This window comes from Arachis hypogaea, chromosome 11 (genome assembly GCF_003086295.3).
Source record: "Arachis hypogaea cultivar Tifrunner chromosome 11, arahy.Tifrunner.gnm2.J5K5, whole genome shotgun sequence".
In the NCBI taxonomy this organism is placed as follows: Eukaryota; Viridiplantae; Streptophyta; class Magnoliopsida; order Fabales; family Fabaceae; genus Arachis; species Arachis hypogaea.
The window spans coordinates 48,131,451-48,149,154 of NC_092046.1; the positions used below are offsets into that span (position 1 = coordinate 48,131,451).

Below are 17,704 nucleotides of genomic sequence, written 5' to 3' on the forward strand. Positions count from 1 at the left end.
TCGATTCACTGCTATTTTGGGGTAGATCTGGTCTGGTCGATTCGATTCAGTTTTGATAATGATGATATAATGATAAATATTTTCAGGTTTAATTATTATTCTTTTGGTTTCTATAGTTTCACTAAATTTACAATTAAATTTTTATACCATTTTTCTTTTCGAGTTAAGTCTCTATACTATTTTTAATTTTGTAATTAGGTCATTTTTATGTTAAAAACGTTAAAATTAACAGAATATTTCTCTTAAAAATATGTGGTCAAAGATCTAATTAGGTTCTTAATTTTGGATATCTTCATCTTGCAAAAAAAATATTCAGTTAATTTTAATATTTTTTATACTAAAAAGGACTTAATTACAAAATTAAAAACAGTATAGGAATCCAATTAAAAGAAAAAAAAATCATAAAGACCTAATTACAAATTTGATAAAACTATAGAAACCAAGAGAGTAATTAAACCATATTTTTATTGTAACACCCTACTACACAGAGCTTTACGCTTAAGTCGTAGAACAGAGGTAGTGTGGTGTTACGGACCTCTAATCAGCAAATACATACGTATAATAGCGGAAACATATAATATACTAGGAGTCTTAAAAAATGGGTAAAGCAAAATCGCAAAATAAAAAGCGCAACGCTCAAGAAACAGAATTACTTGCGTGCTAAGAAAGTTAAAGGTTATAGATATGAATAAGAGAAAGAGTGAATAGAGAGCCAAGAATACAGCATAACTAGCTCCTGACTCAGCCTGCGAAGCCAAGGCTGCCCGGAGAATATTTACATACATATACAAGTATCCCAAAACACCCAAAATACAGAAACAAGGCCCTAACTCTCCTGTAACCTCTATGAGGGACAAAACAATCAAGTTTCTTGGAGAGAAAGCTAAGTACAATTATATACATAAATTGATAATCAAAATAACCCATGGACTACTCCACTTCAGAAATCCAGACGCCTAGCGAGGAGCCTCTCGACCTGCATCTAAAAACAACAACACAGTATGGGTAAGAACCGGAGGTTCTCAGCATGGTAAAGGTGCCACGCACATGGTATATAAGGTCCTGGGAATGCCAGAGGCAATCCTAGAACGCCGACTCTTAAATTATAAAGCTTAAATTACTAAATAGAAATCATAAAAAGGGTGGTCTTCTAGGGAATTCTAAACCTAGCTTAAACTTTAACCTTAACTCTAAACCTGTCCACGTTTCCTCCGTACCTCCATCTCCAATGATTCGCATAGACAAAACAAACAGACAAGGCAAGCACAGGTAGAAAACAAGTAGTTCAAGTAACAATTACAACAATTAGCAGAATATAATCAATTAGGCATTCCCAATTAAGGCATAGCAAACAAAGCACACATATGCATATGATAAATGTCTATCTTACTGGCCGTGAGCTCACGTGTCGGTTACTTTGCCAGAACCCGACACATCTGGTAGCTAACCCAGACATTAGTCTCTAGGTTGCGCATCTCCAGAAGGATCATAAACGAAGGAGAGTGCCTTTCCACTTTCTCCTGGAGGATATACGAAGGAGAGTGCCTTTCCACATCGAAGGAGTGTGCCTTTCCACCTTGCAACCAGAGAAGAATGTGGGGGGAAACAATACGAAGGAGAGTGCCTTTCCACCTTCCCCACATCCACATCACGACAAGAGAGGGAACTTCCGTCATCTACTTGTCATCTGAACACATTATCAAGTTAATACGCAAGCGGGATCACACCCAGACCTTGTCATCTCGACCATTTCGACCACATATACATCTCGACCATTCCGGCCACACACAGTCATCCCAAATCTCAATCATTTATCATCATCATTTCCTTACATTTATTCTTTATAGCCATAGTTTAGCATGGTCTCATACATACACCTCATATCATTACAATTTATACCTAATTCATCATTTAAGATTATTACTTCACTCCCAAGTTATCACCTTTTTCCTAGCTTCAACTCATTACTAAACTTGCTACTATAGTTTAGGGCTAAAGGAACGAAAACGGAGGTTTAGAAGTTTGGAATTAAGCTTGAAAACACAAACTACAGTTTTGCTGAAACAGGGGCCACACGTACGCGTGGGCCATGCGTACGCATGGAAGTGCACTACCGAAATGTCACGGGTATGCGTGGGCCACGCGTACATGTGGACAGGCGTTTTTCCAAAAAATTTTGCCAAGTTTGAAATGTTGCAGAATTTCAGATTTCAAGTCCAAACTTCCGACGGGTATAGCTTTTCGTTTTAAAGCATTTTTCATCCGTTCTTTGAACGGCGTAAACTTCACTGACCCAATTTTCATTTAAAATAGGTTTGAAATAATTCAGGGGTCCGGAAGCCAAGTTATGGCTCGCCGAAGTTCGACCAAAAACCAACTTTACGCAAAGCTTCAAAACCTCCATTTTCTTTAAAACTCAACCTCAATTCACTTACCATACCTATAGCCGTCAACACAACATATCCTTATCAATAACACAACAACCTCACATCCTACCATTTCTCAATTCAACAAGATTCTCATTTCACCTATTCAACATATATACATACATAAATCATCATCAAAAATCGTCATTCAATATCAATCCTTCTACACTCAAAATTAGTTACAACACATGCAATATCACCACAACATAACTCTACACCCTTCCATCATCCATCATACCTCAATTCTAAATAATTCTCATGCATAACTCCACAACTATATCAAGAAGACCTTCAACAATTCATCATCTATACACATTCATTAATCTCAATTTATCAACCATCATTAAATCATCATTTAACATTCAAATTTCCATTCTCAATATTAAATAACAAATCCATACTCAGCTTGGTTCATAGTTATCAACAAGGCACTAAGCTTACACCCTCATACATTCATTCTTATCCTATTGTCATCTAGCCTAAGTTTTCGTAGAACATTATATATTAAATACGCGAAACCTAAACCATACCTTGGCCGCTTTTACTTATTGTCCAAAGCAACACTTAAGCCATACACAGAGCTCCTTAATTCACAAAATCATCAAGACTTGACACCAATCCAAGGCCTCCAATGTCCACAATATCAAGTTCCAATTATAAACACACCACCTAATACAAATATACAACACATATATATACCCAACTCAATATCTATAGCACAAATTCAAAATTTAGATAGGGTTATGGTTTCTTTACCTTACCCGAGCTTTGTATAAGTAAGAGTGAACATGTTCCTCAAGCTAATTCAAACCTAAACATCGAAATTGAACAATTTTCGACATAATTGCTCATAAATTTTCAAAATTGGGGGAGAGTGGCTGAGAAAAGAATAGTGAGTTACCTACCAAATTGTTCCATAGGTTTTGTAGAGTTTTTTGCGTTGAATGCGTGGTCGCAAATGGTTCGTCAATCGGAGCTCTGGATCAAAAGTTATTGAGAAATGAAATTTGAGTGAGGGTTTTGGAAAACGAAGAGTGTTCTTCTCCCCATGGCTGTGACTCCATCGTGTTTTCATGCAAAAATGGGGAAGAGGTGCACTAAGCCCATTAAGTGGAAGGGGCTAGTTGGGCCCACGGGTCCGGTTCGGCCTGTTCGGCTCAATTTTGGGCCAAATTCTTTGAAATTTGTGTCAAAATTTTCGTTTTAATATGATCAACTCTAATTTAATATAATATTCATATTTTTAATTTTTTTATTAAAATTAATTTATTGTTAATTATTTGCTAATTTTACGGAGTTTACATCCTACCCACCTAATTAAGAATTTTGTCCTCAAAATTCAGATTCAGTTACCTGAAAGGAGGTGTGGGTAGTCGTCTCATTTCGGTTTCAATACTTCTCGGTTTTAATCACTTGGTCTCAATTTCTCACCGCTCCTAATCTTGTTGAGATAATTTTCAAGAAAGTGTAACTTCCCTTTTTCTAACTATCTTGGTCTTTACTTCCAATTAAATCATTTGGTTGGGATCACGTAGTTAGAATCTTAGCTTGAATTTTGCTAACCTTTTCTCTATTGTCTCGGTTTTCAAATTAGGACCTAGGTTGTCAAATATTTTGGGGTTGGATTGATACCAGAGTGACTAACATACCGCACCACCTTAATGTATATCCTGGTCATTTTTCCTTCGATAGGTAAAAGGTGGATGGATTTTCGTCATTCGATTCACAATTACCTAATGGTCTTAAATCCTTCATTTATTGCTAAAAGTTTTTCTAATGGGGCGTCGTCATGGCACCATAAGGTTGCATTCACTCACGTCCTAAGTCCTTAGTTAATGTATCATTAGGTTCAGATGTGATGAATCTCGACACAAAGGTTGCTTTCTCCTCTCAAAGTTCAAAAATCTTGTTATATTGGGACATTTAAGTAATCAGTGTATCTTAACGCGTCGATTGAACCATAGACAATACGGTCGACAAAAATTAAAGCTCCAGATCTCTTCTTGTTGTGGTATACTACATATTCCATCTTCCGTATTTTAAAAGTTTTGCTCTTAATGAGTTATCACCTTGATGGTTATATTTAGGAACAATACTAGATGTTTACCAAGCTCGAGAAAATTTTCGAGAAGACATCAAACTAAAAGACGTTCACACCGCTTAAACGGCATTTACAAGGAATGAAAAAGGACATTTGGTTTGGTGACTGTATTTAATCTCAAAATGGATGTCAAAAATGCTCAAGGATAAAAATCAAGGTGCATAGTAAGAGAGGAATTCGATTATTGGAATCGTGAAAGAGAATCAAGGAATTTCGAGTCAAGTAAGTCTCAACTGAACTCCGAAGAATACAAATTGCGAAGGTGAGCAACTCCACTCACAACAAATTTCTCTAGTTCATAATTGACATAAGTATGTCCAGACAAGGTTCATGTAAGTAAGGAGTAAGAATTCAGAAAGATAACCAATTCATTACGAGTGCTGTAAAACTTATCGGGTACTTGCAGGTTATTTATATTTGTCTTGTATGGTTGAATGGCGAGAGATGACAAGGTTGGGAATTAGCGAGTAGGCTCATGATAAGATCGATTCTAGTTTCGATGGCATTGTAAAGGGTGAATTCGTGATTGATCGTGGTGAAAGCTGGCTGTGTGTGAGTCGAGAGCAAGCACACAGTTGTATTTAAGTTAAAATGTGTAGTAAAGCATGGAGGGCTTGAGTAATTTAAAAGAATTATCAACTCCAATTGTTAAAAGGGCTTCCAAATTTAAACAAAACTATGAACTAAGAAGTAGCATCGGGAGAGCTACCAAATAACCAACTATAATGTTGAAATAAGCTCAAGTAATAATGAGTATGGAAATGTTTGGGCTGCTGACTTGTGATATAACCATGGTACACGGATAATTTGACAAACGTGATATTGTAATTGGCTTTTAGATTGGACTATAGTAAGTTAATCATCGAAAGTCTTTCTGTTGTTATCTTCCTCACCTCTGGCATCTTCGATATTTCACACTGAGAATGCTTAATCGAACAGACTCCGTTCTTACTACTCACTTCATCTAGCTTTCTAAGTTTTGTCGACTTTAACAGTGTTATTGTACATAATATAACCAAGAATGATTCGGTCTTCGCCTCAAATTCTTATTGCTACTCACTTTATCTCGCCACTTGAGTAATTTACAGCTAAAAGCTAAATCCGTGTCGTGCCTCTTCCTCGCAGTTTTGGGTTATTAAGTTTGACACCTACAATTCTAGTTTATTGTAAGTATGGATAAGTACGATGTCTCACTTCCTATATGTAAATAAAATTTCAGGTATCAGTTTCAGTTTACCTCCTATTTCTTGTGACCCATTGTTACCTTGGGCCCTCTTACGTGAACAAACTATTGCCTTATTCCCCTAATCCGCTTATCTTTAAGAGTCTTGATTATTCATCCAACGCCAACCAAAAACTTCACTAAGCTCTGCAAGCTTTGACGGCAATACCCTACTCGGAACGATTTAGTTTGGTTCTAAGTCCTATACTAGGTTTGACATTTCACTGTTAAGTCTTTCTTCCCTATCTTAGGCTATGAGTAATCACGGTATCCTAGAATGTTACATTGCTCCTTAAATTCAATCATTGCAATTACCTTAAGTTGGTGATTGTGGTCAATCTGCATCATGAGTTTCCACCACGTGGACTAGGACAGTCCTTAACTAGATGTCCGGGTGATCCGCATCGGTAACACATACCCTGCTTGTTTTTATGCTGCCTATTGAGTCAGTAGTTATCAGCCCTCTTGAATTCTTGACTCCTTGGTGCCAAATTCTGATGGTGATCTCTTCAGCAGGACTCCCGGTTATCATTCTTTGCCACAGCTGCGTTCCTCACACATTCTTCAACTATTCGGCTTTTGTTCACAATTCAGAAAATACCCTGATCTCTATCAGTGTAACAAAGCTCATAATATCACTCCGAAGGCCCTCTTCGTACTTAATACATTTTCACTCAGCAAAATCCTCAGGAGCTCCTTGACAAATCTGTGAAAAATGACACAATTCCTCAAACCTGCTAGTGTACTTAGTAACAGTCATCTAGCCTTGTTTCAGCTGAAGCAGTTTAAGTTCTGTAGCATTTCTGACTGAACTAAGAAAGTACTTCTTATAGAACTCTATTCGGAATAATTTCCAAGAAATTACAACCCCATCAGGCTGCAGAATTTGCCTCGTATCCTGCCACCAGTGTTGAGCTTCACCTTGCAGCTGATAAGTTCCAAACTCAACCCACTGTTCTTCAGGAACCTGCTGAGCCTGTAATGCTCGCTCTATTGCTTGAATCCAGTTGTTCGCATCGGTAGGCTTCGAGGTTCCTCTGAAGGTCGGAGGATGAACCTTCAGGAAGGAGGAAAGCATCATAGGACCTTCATCACCGTTGTTGCCATTATTTCCATTGTTTATTTGGTTTCTCAGGACTTTGGCTGTCGCCTGCATAGCCGCAGCCATGTTCTCCAGGATAGCCATAAAGTCTACAGGGTTAGGATTATTCCCTATCACTTTAGGCATAGCATTTCCTATTCTGCCTCTACCTCGCCCGCGTCCGCGTCTGCGAGTCGCCATCTGGTCCCTATACACACCAAACAAGTGATATCAAGTTGATCAATCTTAATATCGCAAGTATAGTGCTTTAAGTCCCAAATGCATGCTCATGAACATTTATGCCACATATATCAGTTAGATATCCTAATGGCACATAGACACATATACAGAGAATGCACAGAAGCATAGTCAGTCTGTCTTTCAGGCTCTATAGGAACGAACTGCTCTGATACCATAATGTAACACCCTACTACACAGAGCTTTACGCTTAAGTCGTAGAACAGAGGTAGTGTGGTGTTACAGACCTCTAATCAGCAAATACATACGTATAATAGCGGAAACATATAATATACTACGAGCCTTGAAAATGGGTAAAGCAAAATCGCAAAATAAAAAGCGCAACGCTCAAGAAACACAATTACTTGCGTGCTAAGAAACCTAAATGTTATAGATATGAATAAGAGAAAGAGTGAATAGAGAGCCAAGAATACAGCATAACTAGCTCCTGACTCAGCCTGCAAAGCCAAGGCTGGCTGGAGAATATTTACATACATATACAAGTATCCCAAAACACCCAAAATACAGAAACAAGTTCCTAACTCTCCTGTAACCTCTATGAGGGACAAAATAATCAAGTTTCTTGGAGAGAAAGCTAAGTACAGATATATACGTAAATTGATAATCAAAAGAACCTAGGGCTACTCCACTTCAGAAATCCAGACGCCTAGCGAGGAGCCCTCGACCGACATCTGAAAACAACAACACAGTATGGGGTAAGAACCGGAGGTTCTCAGCATGGTAAAGGTGCCACGCACATGGTATATAAGGTCCTGAAAATGCCAGAGGCAATCCTAGAACGCCGACTCTCAAATTATAAAGCTTAAATTACTAAACAGAAATCATAAAAAGGGTGGTCTTTTAGGGAATTCTAAACCTAGTTTAAACTTTAACCTTAACTCTAAACCTGTCCACCTTTCCTCCGTACCTCCATCTCCGATGATTCGCATAGACAAAACAAACAGACAAGGCAAGCACAAGTAGAAAACAAGTAGTTCAAGTAACAATTACAACAATTAGTAGAATATAATCAATTAGGCATTCCCAATTAAGGCATAGCAAACAAAGCACACATGTGCATATGATGAATGTCTATCCTACTGGCCGTGAGCTCACGTGTCGGTTACTTTGCCAGAACCCGACACATCTGGTAGCTAACCCAGACATTGGTCTCTAGGTTGCGCATCTCCAGGAGGATCATAAACGAAGGAGAGTGCCTTTCCACATTCTCCTGGAGGATATACGAAGGAGAGTGCCTTTCCACATATCGAAAGAGTGTGCCTTTCCACCTTTCCCACATCCACATCACGACAAGAGAGGGAACTTCCGTCCTCTACTTGCCATCCGAACACATTATCAAGTTAATACGCAAGCGGGATCACACATAGACCTTGTCATCTCGACCATTTCGGCCACATATACATCTCGACCATTCCGGCCACACACAGTCATCCCAAATCTCATCATTTATCATTATCATTTCCTTATATTTATTCTTTATAGCCATAGTTTAGCATGGTCTCAAACATACACCTCATATCATTGCAATTTATACCTAATTCATCATTTAAGATTATTACTTTACTCCCAAGTTATCACCTTTTTCCTAGCTTCAGCTCATTACTAAACTTACTACTATAGTTTAGGGTTAAAAGAACGAAAACAGAGGTTTAAAAGTTTGGAATTAGGCTTGAAAATACAAAATACAGTTTTGCTGAAACAGGGGCAATGCGTACGCGTGGGCCATGCCTACGCGTGGAAGTGCACTCCGAAATGTCACGCGTACGAATTTTGCCATGTCTGAAATGCTACAGAATTCCAGATTTCAAGTCTAAATTTCGACGGGCATAACTTTTTTGTTTTAAAACATTTTTCATCCGTTCTTTGAACGGCATAAACGTCACGGACCCAATTTTCATTTAAAATAGGTTTGAAATAGTTCAGAGGTCTGGAAGCCAAGTTATGTCTCGCTGAAGTTCGGCCAAAAACCAACTTTACGCAAAGCTTCAAAACCTCCATTTTCTTTAAAACTCAACCTCAATTCACTTACCATACCTATAGCCATCAACACAACATATCCTTATCAATACCACAACAACCTCACGTCCTACCATTTCTCAATTCAACAAGATTCTCATTTCACCTATTCAACATACATACATACATAAATCATCATCAAATCATCATTCAATATCAATCCTTCTACACTCAAAATTAGTTACAACACATGTAATATCACCACAACACAACTCTACACCCTTCCATCATCCATCATACCTCAATTATAAATAATTCTCATGCATAACTTCACAACTATATCAAGAAGACCTTCAACAATTCATCATCTATACACATTCATTAATCTCAATTTATCAACCATCATTAAATCATCATTTAACATTCGAATCTCCATTCTCAATATTAAATAAAAATCCATACTCAACTTGGTTCATAGTTATCAATAAGGCACTAAGCAATTTACACCCTCATACATACATTCTTATCCTATGGTCATCTAGCCTAACTTTTCGCAGAACATTATATATTAAATACGCAAAACCTAAACCATACCTTGGCCGCTTTTACTTATTGTCCAAAGCAACACTTAAGCTACACACACAACTCCTTAATTCACAAAATCATCAAGACTTGACACCAATCCAAGGCTTCCAATGTCCACAATATCAAGTTCCAATTACAAACACACCACCTAATACAAATATACAACACATATATATACCCAACTCAATATCTATAGCACAAATTCAGAATTTAGATAGGGTTATGGTTTCCTCACCTTATCCGAGCTTTGTATAAGCAATAGTAAACGTGTTCCTCAAGCTAATTCGAACTTAAACACCGAAATTGAACAATTTTCAACATAATTGCTCATACATTTTTGAAATTTGGGGAGAGTGGCTGAGAAGAGAATAGTGAGTTACCTACCAAATTGTTCCATAGGTTTTGTAGAGCTCGTCGCGGTGAACGCGTGGTCATAAACGGTTCGTCAATCGGAGCTCTGGATCAAAAGTTATTGAGAAATGAAATTTGAGTGAGGGTTTTGGAAAAGGAAGAGTGTTCTTCTCCCCATGGCTATGACTCCAGCGTGTTTTCATGCAAAAATGGGGAAGAGGTGTGCTGAGCCCATTAAGTGGAAGGGGCTGGTTGGACCCACGGGCTCGGTTCGGGTCCGGTTCGACCATTTCGGTCTATTCGGTTCAATTTTGGGTCAAATTTTTTGAAATTAGTGTCAAATTTCTCATTTTAATATGCTCAACCCTAATTTAATATAATATTCACATTTTTAATTTTCTTTATTAAAATTAATTTATTGGTTAATTATTTGCTAATTTTACGGGGTTTACATTTATGAAACTTATTTTTAATATGACAATGAGTTGGATTATGATACCCAAATTATGGGCCACAAGACCAATTTAATGGTACATTAAAAAAATTAGATTTAATTACTCTGTCAGTCCTTATAGTTTTATTGAATTTTTAGTTAGGTCTTTGAGCTTTTTTTCTTTTCGATTGAGTCTTTAAAGCATATTAGATTTTGTAATTAAGTCCTTGTTGTGACAAAAACATCAAAATTAACAGAATATTTTATTAAACAAAACGAATATGCCTAATATTTTATTGAATATTCTCTATAATTTAATAGAATATTTCATTAATTTCAATATTTTTGTCATAGTAAATACTTAGTTACAAAATCTGATATATTTTAGGAGCCCAATTAAAAGAGAAAATATAAAATTTTAATTAAAAATTCGATAAAATTATATCATTTTAGCATTATTCTTGATAAGCAAGTTATTGGTGGATTAATTATTATTTTGACAAAAAAATAAAACTTTAAATTTAATTTAAAGTCACTTTTGCCGGATCAATCAGTAGTTGTTTTGTGTTTTGACAAAAAAAAAAAGATCATATTCTAATTTCAAATTAGGATCATTTGTTCAGTTAACGAGTGGTCAATAGATGTTTGGATAAAAATTTAGATTCTAATTTCATGTTAAAGTTACTATCATAGTTATCAGAATCAAATTGGTAATTAATTTATTTGGTTACTGATTCAATTGGTAAATAATTGATTTTACCTGATTGATCCGGTTATAATTAAATAAAAATAATAAAATTATAAAAATAAATTAAAATTAAAGTTAAAATTTAAAATATATGTCTTCACAAGTATATTAATAATATTACCTCAGTAAAAATAATTATCTTATATATTAATTGTATGAATAATTATTTAAAAATAGAGATATAATAAAATAATTATGTAACATATTTTATAATATCAATGTATCAAAATTAAATTATAAAAATAAATAAATACAATATATTATTGAAGAATAAAAACAATATTTTACAATATAATTGCTTTAATATGATGTAATTATTAATTTTTTAGGATGTGTTTGGTAAACAAAAACTATTATTTTTAAGTATATATATAATTATTAGCATATAATTTAAAAGATACCAAATTCGAATCATAGTAATGTTTTTTGGATGATTAATACATACAAAAAACTATTTCTTATTGTGATCCCGTGCACCGCTGATACACTGTAGAAGCGCACGGGTTACATTGATCTGATCGGGCCAACAGGTTCGATTCAATGCGAATTAGACTGATTTTTTACGGATCAATAACAAAAGTGGTCAGACACTTAATTCGAACCGATTAAAAATTTGATATACCAATTTTTCAGTCAATTTAACCGGTCCGATCTAAACTTGATAACCATGGTCACTATTGTATAATAAATTATTAGTGTTTTGATAAAAAAAAGTTAGTATCTAATTTTTATGTTAAAATTACTTTAGCATTATCAATTAATTATTGATTAGTAAGGTTTTGACAAAAAAGAAAAATACAGCTCATCCTTTTAAGTTTAGCCTTTATTTAATTTTTTAATCTAATAATATTATTTATTTAATTATTTTATGAGTCACTTTTTATTTTTGATTAAACACATTATTAAGCAGATTTAATTTACCTTTTATTAAGTAAAATTTCTATAATTTCTTTCCTTCAAAAAATAAAACCGTTACTTTTATTTTTTTATTTTTGTTCTCTTTCTGAATAGAATGTGTTTGTCATCATCGCTGTGCTATCACTGTATTGTCAATATTATTTTTAAAATAAAATGTGTATTCCTTTTCACTACTAAATACTAGCGTGAAAGCCCGTGTATTTGCACGGAATTTTATTTTGGTCAACATGTTAAAAAATGAAATGATTCAACATTTTCAAAAGAAAAAAAAAAACCTAATAGTTCACATTTATTTACAGAAACTATTTATAGCATAAAATAAAAAATAACATAGACTAACTAACAAGTTCACATACTATACATATTATATGTTTTAGAGGATGGAAAATCAAGGTTCCAAAATATGATACACATTCCAAAAGTAAACTAGAAAGTTGAGAATCCACCTAAATAATTACTTTCTAGTTACAGAAACTTGAATTAGATGATCTTCTTTTGAAACTATCTTAAAAACACATGAATATGCAGCTTTAAGTTTATACATTTTCACAAAATCTTTCCATTTAAGACCAATTTTGTATTCTCGGTTCCTGCCTTTACTTTTCAGTACAGTCATTGCAAAGCTTTTAGTAATCTCTGAGTTCTTAACAATAAACTTCTAATGTTCTGATCCTCCAGAATTAAATAGTAATCTAGTAAAGTGATATGGGATATGCTGTATAAAAAAAATAACAATTAGTTCATAAAAAATAAAGTAACCAATAAACATGAAAATATAATTATACAAACTTACAAATCGATCATCTTTGACATCATACTTAGTCAAGGTCTTGCCATGATGTAGAACAACATATCTGTTTATTTCAATATTAATTTATAAGAAAAATATCATGAAACTAAATATTACAACAATGAAAAATGTAAGATGATGCTATACAAAATATTATGAAATGCAAATTAATTATTCTACTCAATACAGTTTGCATGTAACAAACCTAACCACTAATTAGTCTACATTAACAGATACAAATTTAAAAACACATGTAAACTAATGTAATATTAAATTAGAAAAGAATAAAAAATAATATGAAAATAAAAATTAAGCATAAAACATATAATGCTAAAAAATTTAAAAGAAACTAATATAGAAATATTTAAAACATATGATAATACTTGATGCTAATAAATTTTGTGTTAGACCACTAGCATCTCGATCAACACCTATATCATTTGACATTTAAAAAAATAAAAAGAACATTCAAATAAAGAAAGAAGATAGTATTAAGGAAAATTATAAAAACAAAAAAAGAAAAAGAAAAAGAGAAAGCCCATATATAAAAAAGATCATAATAATAACAAGAAATATAATAAGTGAAAAGGAAGAAAAAACTACAATATTTAACCATTAGGGGAAAAATAACCTATAGTATTTGTGGATGTAGTGCTAGGTAATGAAGAAACAACATTTTCTACAAAATATCACAAACAGTGAGCACAATACAATATATACTATATTTAACACTTGGTTGAAAAATACATGAAAAGAAAAATTACCCGAAACATGTGAATGTTAAGATCTTTGACTTCATTTTCTTTTTAAACATTTCTTTCTTTATAACCTTGCTGAAGCACATAACTGAGACATTTAAACTTGATTTGTCTCACAAAAACAATAAAAGATAAATATACTAATATGTAGCCAAGAATCTTCAACATGATACTTGAGTCATTTTGTTTATTAAAGAATACCAACCAATTACATCAACAAACAAAACTACACACACATATATATATATATATATATATATATATATATATATATATATATATATATATATATATATATATATATATATATATATATATATATATATATATATATATATATATAGACACACGTATATAGATATATCTATGAAATAAACCTACAATAGGAATGAGAGAAAAAGTCTAAAACCCAGATATCTAATATGTATCTGAGCCTAGTCTAAAAAAAATATGTAGAAAAACTTGACTCTTAAAATATAACATCAAAGCTATACCTAATAACACAATATATTTAGTACATAGCTAGATAAAAGAATAGCATATAACTCATAATTTTTTGTTTCACACTCACATTAATCTTATATGTTTTACCTTTTGATATGGATCCTATTATTATTATTATTATTATTATTATTATTATTATTATTATTATTATTATTATTATTATTATTATTATTATTATCTTTTAGATATGAGATTAAAAATAAAATACCTTGCTAGGATACTCAAATAATTATAAAACAACCATTAATAAAATTAAAAATACACACTACATGAATAAATAGAGCTGCTGGATTTCATTTACTCTTGTACTTTCACACAAACATACATATACATAAACATTATAGTTAGAAATTAAAAAAAAGGCTAGAATCCGTTACTTGACCATATCACATCATTTATACAGGATGTAACACCCTCACAATCAGAATATCACGCTTCCAGCGGCGCTACTCTGATAGCAAGAAGTATTACGACGATTACATATACTTAATAATAAAATAGGAGCCTTTGACTCGAAATCGTATCATTGTTCTTTCTAAAGATCGGAAAAAGAATACTTTTTAAATAAAACAAAACAAAAATATGCATGTACAAAACTTCTTACTCAAGTAACATATACATATTATATACATACAAATCATACAACTTGATGCGTGACCATCTTCTCTATCTTTTCCGAGTGAATTTGTATTCAAATTGTTGAGTTTAATCAAGATTTAATTATCTTTAGCCACTATGAATGCTACTTTGAGTTTTTTACAATTTCTGTTTATTTCAGGTAGCATTTGGATGGATTTGACGGAATTTTGTAGCAGAAAAGGAAGAAAGCGAATAATGCTGTCAACCGCGACCTCCTTGCACTAAACCTAAAATAACATGAGCTACAAATGTCCATTTGACGTGATTTTAGTGGCATTGGAAAGCTAACTTCCAGACCTTTCCAATGATATATAATAGTATATCCTTTTCTTCCATTTCATACGAACCACTTCACGCCAAACTTGAGGAAGCTCAAGTTTGGCGCCAACACTAAGAAGCCCCCAAGGAGAATACACACTGCCATCTCCACGCCAAATTTGAGTTTACTCAAGTTCGGTGCCAACTCAAAGGTTTCAAGGAAAGCTACACGCACAACCTCCACGCCAAATTTGGATCGTTCCAAGTTTGGCGCCACAATCAACACTCAAAGGAAGGCAATGCGTGACCTCCACGCCAAACTTGCAGCACCTCAAGTTCCGCGCCAATGAAGAAGCTCTAAAGAAAGCAACTTTGCCTAGTCCATGCCAAACTTGGATTCTTCCAATTTTGGCGCCAACCCTTTAGGCAATAGTGGACCCCAATTCGTTCTACACAAGGCTGCACGAATCAATTAGTGATTTTGATTTAAACTTTTATTTTATTTTAAAATAGGAAAAGATATTATTTAGTTTTAGAAAATATAATTTACATTAATTAGGATTAGATATAAAAGAGAAAAGAATCAGCCTTTCAGACTCTTCTCTTCTCTTCTACCTCATTCTGCACTTTACAATTTTTAGAATCCTAGTTTTCTTTCTGAACCTTGAGCAACTAAATCTCTACTGTTAAGGTTAGGAGCTCTGTCTATTGTATTGATTGATACTATTATTTTTTTATTTTAATTCATGTACTGATTTCTATTTCAAGAATTATTTTCATTCTTTATCTTATGAATCTAGGTGGAACAGAAGTATGACCTTGGTTCTAATTGAGTTCTTGTATAACTTGGAAAAGCTCTTTACTTGAACAACAGCTTGAAAACAACTTCTCCTAAATTTCTAATTATCTGGACTTAACGGGATACGTGACATATAATCCTCTTATATTTGGGTAATTAGGGTTTTTGTGGCATATAAAATAGAATTGAACTTAACCCTCTAATGGGAATCAAGTGACCAAGGAATTGCGGTTGATGAAGGTTAGAGGAGACTAAAAAGGTCTAAGGAATTAGGGTTTAGTCACATATAGTTTGCCATGAATTGAATCTTGCATAATTAAAATAGTTAGCAAGAAAAGTCAATCTGGAAGATAGATAACTCTGAAGCCTTAACTATTTTCTCCATAGATTTCACAACCCGTTTACTGCTTGCTTTCTAATTTTCTGAATTCACTCTTTTATGCTTTTGAACTCTCAAAACACCATTTTCTGTTTGTCTAACTAAGCCAATCACTCAATCATTGTTGCTTGATCCATCAATCCTCGTAGGATCGACCCTCACTCACCTGAGGTATTACTTGGTATGACCCGGTGCACTTGCCGATTAGTTTGTGGGTTATCAATTCTGCACCAAATTTTTGGCGCCGTTGCCGGGGATTGACTGTGATTGACAACTATTAGTTGTTTGATTGCTTAGCTTAGGTGTTTTAGTTTTAATTTTATTTAATTCTTGGTTACAATTTTTGAAAATCAGTACTATTTTTTTCTGTAATTTCTGAAATTAAGTTTGGTGTCTGCTAGTTATTTTTATTTTAATTTTTCTTATTTACTTTTCTTAATAATTTTGTAATTTTTGTCCTAATTTTACTTACAATTTTCGAATTTTATTTCTTAGTTTATTTTTATTTTTATTTTATTATTTTACACAGGTTACTTCATAGGGAATTCTTTACACTCTGACGTAGAGAATCCCATTTTTTCTTGTCTTTTGTCTGTTTATGAGCAGGAACAGGGACAAGGAGTCCCTTTTTGATTTTGATTCTGAAACTGAAAGGACTTTTAGGCGGCGTTTACAACAAGCAAGACTTTACAAGGCTGCAGAGTCCACTTTGGATCATAATCATGCTGCTAATGCCAATGTGGCAAATCCAATTGGGAATGAACAACCCAGAAGAGTGCTTGGCTCATACACTACTCCCAATGTAGATCTTTATGGAAAAAGTATTGTGGTGCCTCCTATAGTTGCAAACAACTTTGAGCTAAAGCCACAGCTAGTCACTCTTGTGCAACAAAACTGTCAGTATCATGGACTTCCTCAGGAGGATCCAAGTCAATTTATTTCTAATTTTTTGCAGATTTGTGATACTGTGAAGACTATGGAGTGAACACTCTGAGGTGTACAAACTCATGCTCTTCCCATTTGCTTTAAGGGATAGAGCAAAGTTGTGGTTAGATTCTCAACCCAAGGAGAGTCTGGATACTTGGGATAAAGTTGTCACTGCGTTTCTGACTAAATTTTTCCCACCAAAGAAGCTGACTAAGCTTAGGGTGGAGGTTCAGACCTTCAGGCAAAAGGATGGTGAGACCTTCTATGAAGCCTGGGAGAGATACAAGCTGCTGACCAGGCAATGTCCTCCGGATATATTTTCTAAATGGACTCAGCTAGATATCTTTTATGAAGGCTTGGGTAAAATATCCAAGATGTGTTTAGATAGTTTTGCAGGTGGTTCATTGCATATGAAGAAGACACCGGAGGAAACTACTGAGCTTATTGAGTTTGTTGCTAGCAACCAATATTTATACTCATCTAACAGGAATCCTGTGAACTCTGAAATCCCTCAGAAGAAAGGCATGTTGGAAGTAGAAGCTTTTGATGCTCTTCCTTCTCAGAACAAAAT

The 17,704-nt window shown here is 33.9% G+C and overlaps 1 non-coding gene across 1 annotated transcript; it reads right to left on the reverse strand.

The window, feature by feature from the left end:
- Nucleotides 1-17,345: 17,345 nt before the first annotated feature.
- Nucleotides 17,346-17,452, reverse strand: LOC112724746 (small nucleolar RNA R71). The gene has a single exon (XR_003163894.1). It is a non-coding gene; the product is annotated as a small nucleolar RNA R71 (small nucleolar RNA).
- Between the last annotated feature and the right edge of the window lie 252 nt (nucleotides 17,453-17,704).